The 16,246-nt window shown below is 48.0% G+C and overlaps 1 pseudogene; it reads left to right on the plus strand.

The window, feature by feature from the left end:
* The window catches only part of LOC124663009, a 39,684-nt pseudogene extending 24,171 nt beyond the window's left edge, over window positions 1-15,513 (plus strand).
* The last annotated feature ends 733 nt before the right edge of the window (window positions 15,514-16,246 follow it).

The following is a 16,246-nucleotide window of genomic DNA, read 5'->3' on the forward strand; positions in this document are numbered from 1 at the left end:
ATAGAGGATGACATGCGGGTCCCATGAGCCTGCAGGTTCCTCAACGTTTCAAACATGGCATGAGATCGAAAGAAAAAGGCAAGTGAAAAAATATCAGGAGCCAAAAATAATTCAAGAAAAGAAAGTTTTATAGTACATAGAGGATGACATGCGGGTCCCATTTAGCAGCATCGGTATCACTGTTTGAGAGGCAGCAGGTGATCGAAAGAAAAAGTCAAGTGACCAAATATGAGGTGCCAAAAAAATCCAAGAAAAGAAAGTTTTATAGTACATAGAGGATGACATGCGGGTCCCATTTAGCAAGCAGCGGTATCACCGTTTGAGAGGCGGCAGGGGATCGAAAGAAAAAGGTAAGTGACCAAATATGAGGTGCCAAAAATAATTCAAGAAAAGAAAGTTTTATAGTACATAGAGGATGACATGCGGGTCCCAGTTAGCAGCAGCGGTATCACCGTTTGAGAGGCGGCAAGGGATCGAAAGAAAAAGGCAAGTGACCAAATTTGAGGTGCCAAAAATAATCCAGGAAAAGAAAGTTTTATAGTACATAGAGGATGACATGCGGGTCCCGAGTTAGCAGCAGCGGTATCACCGTTTGAGAGGCGGCGGGGGATCGAAAGAAAAAGGCAAGTGACCAAATTTGAGGTGCCAAAAAAACTCCAAGAAAAGAAAGTTGATTGCACATAGAGGATGACATGCGGGTCCCATTTAGCAGCCAGCGGTCTCAACGTTTCCAAGGCGGCAAGGGATCAAAAGAAAAAGGAAGTAGCCGGAAATCGGGGGTCAAAAAAATCCAAGAATAGAAAGAATTTTGGTTCATAGAGGATGACATGCGGGACCCATGATCCCGCATCGTAAACGGCTCGATCGGAGAACGTTGAACGAGATGGCGCGATGTAGAAAAAAACAATGCCGGAGAGGCTGCCATCCGGGCCCTACATCCCTCGGCGGTGCGGATTTGCGTTGACTCGGCCGGCGAACCCGAGATTTCGAGATGCACCACGTCCCGGGCCACCATACGCCACGTTTTGGCCGCTTTCGTCGGGCTAGGTGGCCTCAAAAACGAGAAAAAAAAAGTTTTGACATGCACCACGGAGGGACCAAAATCGTCGGCCATGGTACACCAGCAACCACGGCGCGACTTCAACTTCGTCGGCCATGGCAACTTTTCTTGTAGTGTATGTTGTTGTTCCTCGAGTAGAAGAGGCCTTCTTCATACATAATATCTTGTTCCTCGACGAGACGAATTCTTGTTCCTTATAATCTATGGGGTTGTTCCTTACATACCTCCAAGTTTTCCGCTGGTAGATGAGACGTGTTTCTCGGAGGCAATACTACTGTTTTCTAAGTAGATGAGATTTGTTCCCTGAAAGATATACTTTTTGTTCCTCCGACACAAGATTATTGTTCCCCGCACGCAATGTTTTTGTTCCCAGAGTAGACGAGATTTGTTTATCCGAATGGAATACTATTGTTCTTTGAGTATGTGTTTCTCAGACGCGGTATTCTTGTTCCCCGAGTATAGGCAATTTGTTCTCTAACGCAATATTTATTATTCCGAGTAAACGATATTTGTTCCACATCTAGTTATGAATAGTTCCAAAATGCTAATTATGTTTTCCTCTCCGTCGAAAGATGTGTTCCTCTAGTAGTAGCGTTTTTTTCCATGGTTACTGAATTTTGTTACATTTATCCAAAAGTTTGTTTCCATGCTTATCTAGTTACCATATGATTCTATTCCATTTGATATATTTTCTGCTAGGCGTCCTGTTTTTCTAGGTGCACTATCTTTTTGTTTCTATATTTTTTCTGTTCTTTCGTTTGGTAGTCACGAATTTTTTCGTGGACGCCAAAATCTATTCTCTTTTATTGTATTTTCATTTCATTAATAATTATTATTACTGTCTCTTAGTTCATTTTAGAACTTACACTTTAACGGCTAGTGTCTTAAATCACGCTGCCTCTTCTTATAAATGTGCTCGGTAATCACCCTTCCGTTTCCGCGAGCATGTCCAAAGGTAGAAAACTAGCGCTCGTCGCATTTTTTTACTGACACTTACGCATACTGCATACATGCTATACCTGTACCAGTCATTTAGTCCCACCTTCTCGCTTAGTAAGATTTATGGACAATTTTCAATTCTAAACATTTTTAAAATATGAACATTTTTGAACTTTTAATAATTTTGGATTTGAACTTTTAAACTTTGAACAATTTTAAAATTAAACCTTTTAAATCTGCACAATTTTTCAAGTCTAAAAGTTATCAAATCCATAATTATTTTCGAAAATAATAAAAAATAATTAGTAGCCAAGACGACGTTGTGAATTTTTGTATTGGGCCAGTTGTTTAACTAACGCAACAGCAGAAGGCTGTCAAAGCCCACAAACGACGGAAATGATCCGAAGAAAAAGAAAGGAAAAAAGAAAGACGGCTGCGCTCTGCCGCCGCCGACGAACCCTTTCCTCTCCCGCCCCGGCCGCCCCGGCCGCTCCGGCGTCTGCGGCAACCACCGTCGGCCATGTCGAATTTCGGCTGCCACATCAAGGAGCTGCGCGTGTTCCTCCTCCGCCGCCGGCCCGGCCTCCGCTAACTTCGAGGCCAAGTTCCGCGAGGTCCTCCCCAGCCTCCTCAGCGACCAGTCCTCCCCTCTCCCACCGGTCCGTCCGTCTCCACCCTCCCCCTCCCATTCCCCTCGCTCGGATGATGGCGGCGATTGGGCTGACTGACATTCTCTGTGGTCGATGCAGCGAATGAGAGGGAGACCACCGCGACTGCGGTGCTGAAGCTGCTCACCTACAGGGCGTGCCGGTTCCCCCGGGTCTTCTACAACGGCCGCCCCGCCGAGGTCGTCCGCGTCCGCGTCATCGGCCGCATCCTCCCCTTCTTCGCGGACCCCGACTACCAGTAAGCACCCGAGCGAATTTCTAGTGATTCGATTGCGAGGTTTTGTTGTAGCCACATGTTAGAGATGTGTAGCTTGGTTACACGCGTGTGAGACATGTGGTGAATTTAGCTGATGTCGTGTGTGTGATGATGAAGCACCATTTGGCTTTGGGTTCCTTGTTGGCAGGGCGAAATGCTGGCTGCCTGAACAAATGATAGATGTGTAAAACGAGTAATTTTGGATGTCTTCAAGGAGATAGTGGGACCTGCACATTTAATTTGGTTATTTTATCCTAACAGTTAGTTTCTTAGGGCATTCACTTAAATCATGAGCATACATTTCACTTGTGTCACATGCTACATGTTGTTTACATATGCATGGTTTCTTCACTGTTGCAGGTTGATCATATTCAATACAGTTTGCTCTCTTTCTCACTGTAGAGATGTGTCACTTGGTTAAATGGGTGACATGGGGTGAATTTAGCTGATGTTGTGTATGTGTGTGTGTGATAGATGTAGCACCATTTGGGTGTGGTTGGTTTGCTGGCTGGGGAAAATACTTGATGTTTGATCAAAGGATAGAAGTGTAAATCTAGTAGTGCCGAATATCTTCAAGGCGATAGTGGGACCTGCACGTTTCGGCTACTTTTATCGTAATAGTGTTAGTTTTGCAAGGAATACATTGCTATCCAAATCCCATGTACCGTACAGTTCACTTGCGTTGCATGCTATATGTCGTTAAGTCGTTTACATATGCATGACTTCTTCACTGATGCAGGTTGATTAAATTCGACACGGTTCGGTCCCTTCTCTCACTTCTCCGCACGGGTGACCGAGAAGCCTACAGGAAGTCTTCTTGGATTTGATGACTGCAGTAGAAGGCCTATGTTTCTGCCCCTTAATTAGTTATTCCTCGAAATAGGCTTTCGCCCCGCTTTATAAATAAAGCCGCAACGGCCGAACCGATACAAGGTGGAGAGGAGAACCTCTTACAAAGCAGATCAAAGAAAAACAAAAAAAGAACACAGAGACCCCAAAGTTGCACGAGACCGAGTCAAAACGGGGCTCCACAACGACGCCCCCAAGAGGGAAAACGACGCATTGCGCCGCCGCCGTCGAGACCACGAGGTCAAGGGTTTTCACCCAGAGCCGTACCGCGGGGCGGATACCCACAACAACGCCCCCAAGAGGGTTGCGATACCCGCAGGCACCACCGTCGTTGGCGCCAAGGCGCTGAGCTTTCGCTCGGAAGCATCCACACACCACGCCCGCTAACTCAGCCGCTCGCAGTCGCTAAGTTGGGCATCCCAAACACGATCTGGGGGTTGTCGAGGCCGAAGCGCCGCCAACACCAGGATCCCCCACCGTCCGCTCCATGCCATCCTCATGACCGAAGAGATAGACCACCACCACCGCCGCGTTGCCCGCCGAAGAGCCAACCGCGCAGTCCACCTTCCAGGGCCGCCGCCCCGGCATCCCCACGAACTTGAGCCCATGGATTAACCAGCACACCGCAACTCGAATTGGGCAAGGTAGGAAGGCACCATTGACAGCAGCCATCAAAGCACACGGTAGCCCAAGGGAGGGGATCCACCCTCCGACACCCGAGGTGCCCGCCGTCCGGACGCAGTAGCATGGTCAATGTGGCCTAAATCAGGCCCGGCCGCCTGCCAGGCCTCGATCACGCCCATTAGCCATGCCACCACACTGCTACGCCTAGGTCACCGTCGCCATCCACCTGCAGCACCGGGCCGGACCAACCCTCGCCACCATCAAACCGCCACGTGCTAGCCAGACACAATGAGCGGCGTCGCCGCAACCTCACTCCTCGCAAAACGGCCTTGGCCGACACCGCGCACCGCTGCTAAGAAGCACCCTCGCCACGACGCCCGGGGACAGAGCCGCGCCGTTGTCGACGCCGCCATGCCGCCGGTCAAGCCGGACACTTTGTTGGCATCGAAGAACTCGCCGCCGAGCTCAAGCAAGAACCTCACCTCGGCCCTCCCGGGCAGAAGATGGACCGCGCAGCCGTACTGATGAGGACCGCTGGATCTAGGCCCACCTGGCCCAGGTCTGGCACCAGCGGCGGTGCAACCTGGGAAGAGCCTTGCCGGCGCTGGCCACCTCCACGGCCCTCCTGGCCCTGGACGCGACCCGCCTGGCCCAGATCGGGGCCCGCCTGGCCCAAACCCGGGCCGCCGCCGCCAGCAGCCTCCTCCACCGTCGCCCTCCGCCGCCGCCCTCGGCCATACCCTGCGCCAGCCCGCACCTCCGCCGAGAACAGCCGCCGCCAAGCCTCGCCGTCGCCGCCGGACCGAGCTCCGCAAGCCCCTAGGAGCACCGCCGCCGACCGCGCCTGCCTCGCGCAGGGCCCCTGCGAGCGGGTAAAGAAGGTCCCGCCGCCGCCAGCACCGCGCGGGCTTTGCCCGGCGGCCCTCGCCGGCGGCGGCGGAGGAGGAGGGAGGGGGGAGGTCGAGGCGCGCGTGCTAGGGTTCGCCCCTGGCGTCGCCCGCGGGAGCGACGCGCAGGAGCGGTGCGAGGCGTTTTTCCTTAATTAGTTATTACTGTCGATGTAATAAATTGTAGGCTTTCAATTTGTTAGGTTGTGAAGAGAGGGTTGAAATTGAACTTCTTGTCAAATGTAACAGATGTAGAATATGTAGCATCAAATAACGTGGAGAGTGGTTGTCTTGTTAAGTGCCTCTCTGGATCCTTCTCAGATATTTTGGACTCCCCTGCGATTTTTAGTGAGCTCCCAGAAAGGTTCCAGAATAAAATGTACCTGGCGTGCTGGTTGACCTGTCAGGTGACATTAGGTGGTGTCCATTTGCCACTTCGCTGAGGAGACTCATCAACAAATGCCTTACAGATGGTACCCTGCATGTTGAAGGGGTCGTTACCATGCCATTTGTTTCCACTGCTTGGTCTATTCTCTGCTATGGGGATATCCCTGCACAAGGTTGGTGTTTAGCCTTGAGCCTTTGTATATTTTCAGTTATACTTATGTAACTTTGACACACTGATTAATCAGCTTGGGTTGACAGGTTTGTTTTGATGTTGCGTGGATCATTGCAACGGTGACGACTGTTGAGATTCTTCCTATGGAAACTATTCTTCACTCAATCACATTGATTCTAAGGCAAGATACTAATGAGCTTTCTAATGTCCGGTATGCTCTTGTCTTGATTATTGTATTCATTCAGGATGTTGTTTGGTGCAGTTAAAAGTTACATGGTGGTGAAGATATTCCTCACATTGGTTTTACTATGTGAAAGGAATTTATGAGATAGTAATAGTTGGATGCTTTACTAGATCACTTTGTTCTGCCGATCGTGCCCTTTTTTTTGCTTTAGCATATTTGCCAGCTGATATTTATGTTTTGAAAAGCTTATAATGCCTTGGTTTGAACTTTGTTTTCTTTATATTTCTTAAAATGCGATAAGAACCAATATGCAGGCATCCTAGGTTGTATTAGCAGCAAAGAATATTGGTCTATACGTACTTCTTCTATATTTACCTAATTATATCCTTTTTTGTTTGTCACAGGTGAGTTTTTTTTCATGAATCAGTCTCTAAATATCAGTGCAGTAGTAATGTAGAAAATGAATTTGGCACCTGGAAGAAACATAGAATGCAAATCTGTAATGCTGGAATGCTGGATTATATTTGCACTTTTTTGGTCAAGAATTATGTAGTACCTTTTTCCCTTCACTTTGTCACAAGAATGCTGATCTGTTTGGGTTCTCTGGGTATGCTTCTGTTATGGTGCTACTAGAGGGATGGCACGAGAGGGCCGGCCGGGGGTCTTGCCCACGGCCGGTGGCAAGAGGGAAGGGATTTCCTTCTTAATTCTTGCTTGATTAGATTGATACATCTCCTCTCCTTATATAGAGAGGTTTACTTGACTCCCAAGCAAGGCTTACTTGACCCCTAAGCAAACCATAAGACTAACGGGCCCAGGCCCATGACGTACTCTAACACTACACCCCACTCGGACACGCAGCTCGTCCTCGAGCTGCAACCTAAACAAACCATGACTCGACGCAACACAAACCTAACACCTAAAAACGAGCCTTTTACATCTCGGCTTGTTTTATTACTCTCAACCTGAAATGGACTGGGACGCTTTATTGTTGACCCCTGAACATAAAGTGGACACCGTCCGCTCGTCGGACGTGCACCTGTACAGCCACCTGGATCCCATGGAAACCAGCGGGACAAAAGGAGCCCGCGCGGCGGCCGGCGGCGGAATGCAGTGGTGCTACGCGGTGCGCTCCTGTCGGTGACACCATGCCTTCTCCCCGCCGAATGACTGTCGATGGCACAGACTTTGAGGTCGCTGCCCGCGGGAAAAACAGCATGTCCGCCGCCCGTGGGGGAAACCGTACGCCCAAGATCCTCGACGCAGCGGACGAGATCGAGGTCCGTTGCGCAATGAAGCGCAACTTGAAGGAGCTGCAGCTGCAGATCACGCATCTCCCGCACACGCCGACGCACAAGGAGGCCGCGCGCGCAGCAGCTTGCAGCCTCACCGCCGCCGACACGTGGCGGATAGCGATCCAAGCCGGAAGCGGTGACGGCGACGGAGGAAAACAGACCTGGTGGAAGGGCATCCCGGGCGGAGTCGATGTAGAGCCCGGGGCCAAGGTCGCTCCCACACCGCCGAAAGGCAGGGACGGCGTCGGTGGCGGCAGCAGCCGCTGCTGCGGTGTTGGTGGCGACGGCAGCAGCTGCTGCTGTTGCAGTTGCCCACCGAACGACAGCGACAACGTCGGTGAGGACAGCAGCGGTGGCGTTGGTGGCGGCGGCAGCTGCTGCTGTTGTTGTAGCGTCCCGGTGGGGAAGAAGGCGGCCGGCTGCTGGAGAAGAGGGACCCCCGGCGCCGAGGTATGGCCCGACCCGGAGATGATGGACAGCGGCAGCGGGGACTGCAGCAGCCCGACGTCGGGTGGCGGCGACAACAGCAGCAGCGTCGGCTGCCACGGCAGCAGCGCTGCCGGCGGCGGCGGCCCGTAGGGATCGGCCAGGAAGAGGCGGATCTCCTGGACAGCAGTGGTGAGATCGCGGATGGCCGTCGAGAGCTCTTGCTGCGAGAGGAGGGGCGGCGCCGGCGACATCTGCCAGGGGCGCCGCGACGCCCGTGGAGGGCGGCGGCAGGTGCGCGGCGGCGGAGGAGGCCGGCGGCGTCTCGGAGGCGGCGGCGGTGGTGGCGGTGGGCTGGCTCGAAGACATGATCGTAGAGGTCTCTGATACCAAATGTTATGGTGCTACTAGAGGGATGGCACGAGAGGGCCGGCCGGGGGTCTTGCCCACGGCCGGTGGCAAGAGGGAAGGGATTTCCTTCTTAATTCTTGCTTGATTAGATTGATACATCTCCTCTCCTTATATAGAGAGGTTTACTTGACTCCCAAGCAAGGCTTACTTGACCCCTAAGCAAACCATAAGACTAACGGGCCCAGGCCCATGACGTACTCTAACAGCTTCATACACAATAGCCTATTTTGTGTGTGTCAAACTGCATTGTACCGATAAAACTGATAATGGCAGTTGTTGAATTGATCAAGTATGGGCTTTCCAAAAACTTCTGTTAGTCGTAGCGGGGGTATTCTCGTAAAGATTTACAATTGGGGGCCTTAAGATAAGAATATACAATGCAACAAACATTGTACTGGTTCCCTCTGCCTAATGTTAAAAGCCTTAAATACACTACTACAACAACAATAACAACATCAAAGCCTTTTTCCCAAGCAAGTTGGGGTAGGCAAAAGCCTTAAATACACAGTGATGTAGATTTTATTTTGTTCTGGATATTATTGGAGTGTGCACAAACATTGTCAAGTAGGATTACAATTTATTTCGTTTCTGCAGAGATGTGGATTATGACTTTTCAATGGGTGCCTGTCTTCATGCTCTGCATTCTTCATGTCCTGTTTATATTGTTGAATCCTCGGCTGCTGATATTGTCAATGTTTTCGCAAGAGCAGTACAGACCAGCAGAAGCTCGGAGCTTCAGGTTAACAACTATATTTCCCAGGTTTTTGTGGGTTATTCCATGTACTAACGCTACCTTTTGCAGGCTGCAATGATTAATGCATACAAGAGATCCTTCTGAAGTTGCTAAACTTGCCTAAGCCTTATTGCTTCCGACCGGTTGTTGACAAATTCGGTCCGAGTTCTATATCTGTGGATGACAGAGGTGACCCAGGAAGCTTTCAGGAGAAATCTGTATTTGATCTGCCAAAAGCGGGCCGGAAAAGAAAAGCTCAGAACCAGGAAAATATTTGTTACAAACGTCGAAAGGTTTCAGAATCAGTCATCTGCTGATGTATCTACGACTAAATTGTTTTCTGCTGGCATAAGACATAAACTAGCAAAAGAATATTCCTATGATCTTCAACTGTCACTAAATTCATGCATTAAATTCTTGTCACCTGATAATCATTATGCTTATCTATTGGAGCCTGAGATGGCTATACAAGTGCTTAGTCTTCTCTGTCTTTCGCTCTGCGTTAATCCAAAGACAAGTCTGTTTATTATAATTTCTACGCAAGTTATCTCCTGGATCCCTTGGATCTGCAAGCAGGTAGGCAGGAACCATGAAGCTGTGTGTCAGTGATAGCTTGTCATCGTTTTTTAACTTGTCATCCTAACCATTATTGAATGATGCAGGCAACCAAGAAATGTTTGTTTTCCTTTGATGTATTACTATATTTCGAAGCTCTTCAGACTGTAATGCTTCTCCGATGTAAGGTTTTTCTCCTTTTGCATTTCGGACATGCCATGTTGCAATATATGTGAAGTATATATGGGGTCTTAGGTTGCTTTAGCTATAACAAATGCATTACCGGAAAGTGTCTTTGGCACGTGAGCACCAGTGCTCCTGTTTTCTAAAAATCATATTTTTCGAATTCCAAAAAAATTGATATTAAGTACTCACATACATATAAACATTTCGAAGATACTGTGTGAATTTTGTAGAAAAATATGTTGTATTTTGAGCTGCCGAGCCCCCTGCTCCTCTTCATCCGCCACCGCCGCCAGGCGCCCTTCCGCCCTCCCCGTTCAGGCCGACGGTCTTCTCCTCCGAGCAGAGGCTGCTCCTCTCCTGCTCCCGAAGCCCCCTTCTCCAGCGACGAAATCGCAGCTGCCCTGCGCTTCGCCCCATGCGCCCCCTGCTGCTGACGCGCGCCCGCGTGAAGAGGAGTGCTGGCAGCATGTGGGTCGTCGCTCTGGCCGAGCCTTGCCGTCGCCATCTCCGTGGGGGGAAGCTCTGGAGCGGAGCCTCGCCTTCAAGAGGTGGGCTCGCGGGCGGTGCTTCCGCTGCCTTGAGCGTGGCCACCATGTCGGCACCTGTCGGGAACCCTTCCGTTGCATTCGCTGCCGTCGTCCGGGTCATCGGGAGCGCAACTGCCGCCGTCGCTCTCCGGCCGGCCCCTCTCCTACCTCGCAAAGCTGCTCTCCTACTGTTGGTTCTCCTCGACCTGCCCAGTCTCGGAGTTGGGCCGAGGTTGTGCGCCATTCGCCGCCATGTGCATCGGTGCTGCCATCTTCCCCACCTGGAGTTGGCGGTGATGCCTCTGACAATGTCGCCGTCCAGGACTCCGACTTGCAGGCCCATTTTGCTTCCCTGCGAATGGAGCTCCTCCAGCTTGTTGCGGACCGCATCGAGGAGGTTACTCGGCCGCTGCGGGACGAGGCTGCTGCAATCAAGTTGTGGCTTGCGCGTGCTGTCGGAAGCTGGGAGCGTGCGGAAGAAGCTTCCACATGTGGTGTTGGGCGTGCCCCTGCCCGAGCTTCGGATGCTAGGATGAGGGACCCTGTGCTCTTGGAGTCCTTCGGCCCTTACTCGCCTGTCCGTCGCCCTGGTGACTCGTCTCCTCCTGGCCTCGACGCCTTTCGCCTGCATCTTGAAAGTTGCTCTGGTCTTGCTCCTCTTCTGCCGGATGCGGCTGATGACAAGGTTGCTTCCCCTGAGGGTCTTCAGAGCCCAATCTCTGATGACGTCGAGGGCTTCGGGCTGACTGAGCTCTTTGTTGAAACTCCTGCCTCTCTTTCGGTTGAGCACTCGAGGCTTGAGGCTTCTTCGTTTGAACATGTTGAGGTGGTTGATGTGTTGGCTGCTCCCTTGGTGCCTTTTGTTGAAGATCCCGAGGTGGCCGACTCCACCAAGCTTTGCGATTTCTTGGCCAACTTGGCTTCGAAAAAGCTGGCGCTCATGTCGCCCTTGTGTGAGCCTTTGGAGGAGATCCCTGCTCCGAGTGTTGTTGTTCCTGAAACAGTTCCTGCGGAGGACATCCAAGTTGATCCCGGGGATCCCGCTGCCGACAAGCTCAATGTCTTCTTGTCTTCGATTTTTCGGCCTGCGCCTCCGCCTATCCTTGCTTCACCGCCCTCTAGGAGAGCCCGTGCTCCTAAGGAGGTGGCCACCACGCCTCGTCGGAGTGGTCGCATCGAGAAGCAGAAGCAATCGCGGAAGGATGCTACAACTCAAGAGTTGCTCGCGCGTGTTTTGGGCGTCTTGAAAGAGAACGCTGAGTTCGATGACAACGCCCTTGCTGCCTTCATTGACAAGTTTAAGACCCCTTTGTCGCCTCGCTCCATCGTGTTGCTTGGCTCCCTTGTGAAGAATGTGGAGAAGGTGAAAAAGCCCAAGGGCAACAAGGTCGGCGCCAAGAAGAAGGCGGTTGAGATTACATGATGGATGCGGTTCATGCAACCTTCGTGTCGTGTTGTCGAATAGGTAGCACTTTGTCGTTGACAAGTTGGTCGATCTTGTTGTGTGGTTGTTTTAGACTTTGGGAGTAGTCCGCATGTCGGAGGTACTCAAGTTTGTATGGTTTTCGATCCGGTTTTCCTTATAAACTGGATCATTTTCCTCTCTTCTTAAATGAATAGCCAGAGCTCCTGGCGTTTGCTCCCAAAAAAAAAAGACAAATTTCTGACAAATATATGCCACTATACGTAGCAACAAATTTGTTTTTTTCCTGTAGCTCAAAATACAATGCAATCACTAACGAAATTTTGCACGAGTATTCATGACATATGTATGTATTCACGGAATAAATGTGACGATTTTTTAAAACATAGATATACAGATTTTATTTTATTTTAAATCAGGAGCACTGGTGCTCATGTGCACCAAATTTGCTTCCATTACTTCTTAATATTCTTTTTAGGTTTTGTAATCCTGTTTTGTGTTTACATCCTTCCCTGAAATCAAATAAGGTAGCTTACTGTAGCGTAGGCTTATTCAATACAACTTCTTGGAATGACTTGGACTTCATATAAGGTAGCTTACTGAATAATATTGATGAGCTGTTTCTGTAGCTTATAGACCCTGCATGCTTACATCCCCAACAATCCATCCTTCCCTGTGAAATCAAATCATCTAGAACATAGAACAGCACTTGAGCCTATCAGAAGGTTATAAATATGAATAAGGGATCTACTGATGCCGTTGTTCTAGGATAAGCTCATAAGCCTCATAGCTTTGATCTTAGGACAGACCTAACATTCCTGGATATATGATGATATGGCTCTCTTTCTTTCAATTTTGTTGTTTTCCTAATGTCCGAATGTCTATGTAGCCTATCATCCTGGAGACACTAAACTATTTGAAGATGAATCTCGGTTGATTGGTGACCATGGTGAAGACTATGGTTATTGAGCATATGTTGATCTCATCAGTTTGCTGAAACGGATGTGATCTGACGGTCATGCTTCCAGTCGAGCATGTTTGGACTGGAAGTTAAAATGCCTTATGGTACATGTTATTGCCAAGATTGGCGATAGACTGAATACTGAATGTTACCTTGAAATCCTTGAACTGGCTATCCATAGTGAATCTGCGGATGGTCAAAATGAGGATCTTATGTCACTACCCATTATTGTACTGTACTCTGGTCCTAGGATGCTCGGAGTGATGTTCAAGAGACTTAAGTAAGTAATTATGCATCTTTTTCCCTGATTTCAGACTATGCATTTTGCACTTTACGCTTTTTATGAAACAAAACATGTTCTGGGTGGGTTATGTTTATCAAATCCTGTTGAAGGCATTCCCTTGGTTGAGGAATATAAATTTATCTGCATTTGCTTGTAACAAAACTGCACTTAATTTATTTCCTAGTTCTGCAAGATCTGATAGCCTCGAGTTGGCTTGTGTTTCTTCAGGTTGTTTGGTGATTTATGATCTGAGCAAGTGTGGAAATGTGTTGGCTTTTCACTTCTTTTCCTCTCTTGTTTAATTTTTTTTCGATAAAGGATGCTTTATTACTTTTGATAAGTAATTACATCCAGCCTCTGCACAACCAGGGTGCACACAGCCGTACTCTCTTGTTTAAATGGAACCACTAATGTTACTGACAAAGCAGGGAGCAGTTGCAAGCTGTTCTTGGACAAGAAATCAAAACAACCAGTCTCAACATTAGATCTTCTCTTAAAAGGTTTCTGTTGCCCTCAGTGTGATATCAAAACTGTCAATACTAAAGAGCAAATTTCTGTTGTGGACATGAGTACATGACAGTACTGCAAGCTCAGAATGTCGACTTGAAAACTAACATACTGAAGGCCCACATACTTTTCTTCAAGTTCCTCTATGCACAGACTTCCAGAGAATGTATCATTTCTGTGGTTTAAGTTTTGGCACGACTATTGAGACATTCTAGCAGGGAGGTTCTGCTTGAGATGAGAATTAAGTGGGTAAAATGCATTGATTTTCTACTAAATGGAATGAAAGATGTGAGAGATACATTTTCTCTTGTAGTATGCTGCTTGGAAAATAGAGTTATGGACATTCTGTTCATCAATTGCTCCAGTTATGCAAGCTAGTGATACTCAAGGAAAGGTTTTTTTTTCCCTGCCCATTTGTATTGCTTATTGCTCAGCTTGATAACCCCGATCCCATTGTAAGGAGGACCACATCGAGATTAGTTCACAGATGCTGCACTTACTGTTTCAAAGGAGGAATAGAACTTCTCTCAAAGAACTTCCGTGTTAGAGATAATTTATATGATTACCTGTCATCTAGAGTTTTGAGTCATCCTGCTGTGATCAGTGAATTTGCTTAGGCTGTTCTTGGGATTAAGACTGAAGAGCTGATTAGGATTCCATCAGTCATGCGGAAGCTTATAGTGTCTCACCCAAACAATGACCAAGAAGTTATTATTCTGCATGAACTGGCAAACCATCTAAACACTGAACTAGTACCATTGATTGCTAATTCATTACCTAAAGTGCTCTCATTTGCTCTATTTTATGAAGATGGGCAGCATTTGCCATCTGTTCTACAGTTTTATCACACTGAAACTGGAATTGATAGCAAAGAGATGTTTGCAGCTGCTTTGCCAACACTGCTTGATGAGATCATATGTTTTCCTGGAGAATCTGATCACACCGAGACAGATAGAAGGTAACTTCTCTTCTCACCATAGCCACAGCTCTCCACATACTTTCTTTCACAATTAGGCATAATGTTGAACGAGATGTAATGAAGTTTCGATTTTCAGGCAACAAAAAACTCACCAACAATACAAAATATTGCAAGACTTTTCATAGGCAATGACATCCTTGAAGAATGATTTTGTCAGACTTCTCAATAGCATTGACAAGAAGATGCTTCATTCTGATGACACGGTAAAGACTTCTCAATAGGATTGACAATAGTCGGTTCTGCGAGGTTTCACATTAGTGAGAAGGAAAATAAATTTCGAAATCTAATGTCTTTGCCTAGTGTCAATATTTAACACTAGGCAAAGATAGGCTTTGCCGAGTGTCTAGGTCTGACACTAGGCAAAGATGGCGACGTGGCGTTGCCAAATGTAATTTGTGTCTTAATTAACTGTGTGTTTTTTGGGTACATGGCAAAGAAATCCTTTGCTGAGTACCCGGTATTTTGGCATCCGGCAAAGAGCTATATACTCAGCAAAGATCCCGTTTCCGGCAGTGGCAGGGCGAATGGTGGTACCGTTGGTAGATCCTCTCGTAGCAACGGCAACACGGATCCCGGCAACACATGGCAGTATAGCTCCAAGCTTGTTTATATTTTATTTTCTGCAAGTACATAAAAATGCCCTGCACGACAATGACATACTGCGATTTCACATTATAATATTGCAACATCTCAGGACATTCCAGGAACATGCAGCTGCTGGAATGCTGTCCAGCCGCAGACGATCCGGCACGTACGTACGTGTGCGTTCTGGTGGGGGGTCGCTGAGCTACACCAAGACCAGGACCAGGCGTGCGTCGCGTACGCATGCACATTATTATACCAGGACTGCTACGCAACACGGTGCACGCCATAGCCGCTGGAGCGTATGCCGAGCGCAGGTCTACGGAGAAGAAGAGCGTTGCCGTATCCGTATCCCCTTCCCCCGTCGGTTTGGTACGGTGCAGCTCATCCACTCAAGACTGCTGCTACGTACGCCGGGTCGACCGATCAGCATGTGCTATGCTGCTGCTTCTTTCCAAACGGAGGGCTCTGCTGGTCGCATCTCTCGGAATATACCACTAAACCCCTCCAGTTACCGCTTTCATCATGATGCTTCCTCTGAAATGGTTCAGTTACCGCTTTATGTTGTTCCAAACCTAAGAAAGAACCAGCTAACAGGAGCAGCACCGAGTACTATTAGCAGTAGGAGACGTTGACCGCTCGTCAGTTATGGATACTTTGTCAGAGTAGGATCATTTATGTAGTACATGTACGTTATGTTCCAGAGATCCTCAACACGTCGCAGTAGGTGCGTGAATCACCGGCGCTCTCGTTTTCTGAAAATTTCGAAAAGCACATTTCTAAAGCTCTGAAAAATCCGAAAACAAATATGCGCATATATATACACACTCTGAAGATACGGTAGAAATTTCAGGAGAAAATATGTTGTATTTTAAGCTATACAAAAGCACCAGTATTCATGACATTTGTCTTTATTCAAGATGCAATCTGTATTTATTTTTTAAAACACAAAAGTACGGTTTTCAAAAATTTAAGACAACTGGAGCACCGGTGCTCGGGTGCTGCAAATCTCCCGTGAAGCATAGCTATGTTCAAGGAAGTATCCTATTTCCATTTCTAGAGAAACTAATTAAGCCACCAATGGTTACACAAATCTAAGGCCCCGTTTGGCATCAAAGTATGTTTATGAAGTATTCAGAGAATACTTTGGTTTGTAAAAAGTATTGAAGTATTAAATACTTTAAGGCAGTGTTAGGTAGCAAAGCATATTTGAAGTATTTCACTACTGCCGGCTCAAAATTCTGGTTTAACACTGTAGTATATGTCAAAATGTGCTATTTTTGAAAAATAACCCGGAACATCTATTTCTGAAACTGATGAAATCATTTTTCTTTGTAATACTTTAATTTTAA

Source organism: Lolium rigidum, chromosome 6 (genome assembly GCF_022539505.1).
Source record: "Lolium rigidum isolate FL_2022 chromosome 6, APGP_CSIRO_Lrig_0.1, whole genome shotgun sequence".
Lineage (NCBI taxonomy): Eukaryota > Viridiplantae > Streptophyta > Magnoliopsida > Poales > Poaceae > Lolium > Lolium rigidum.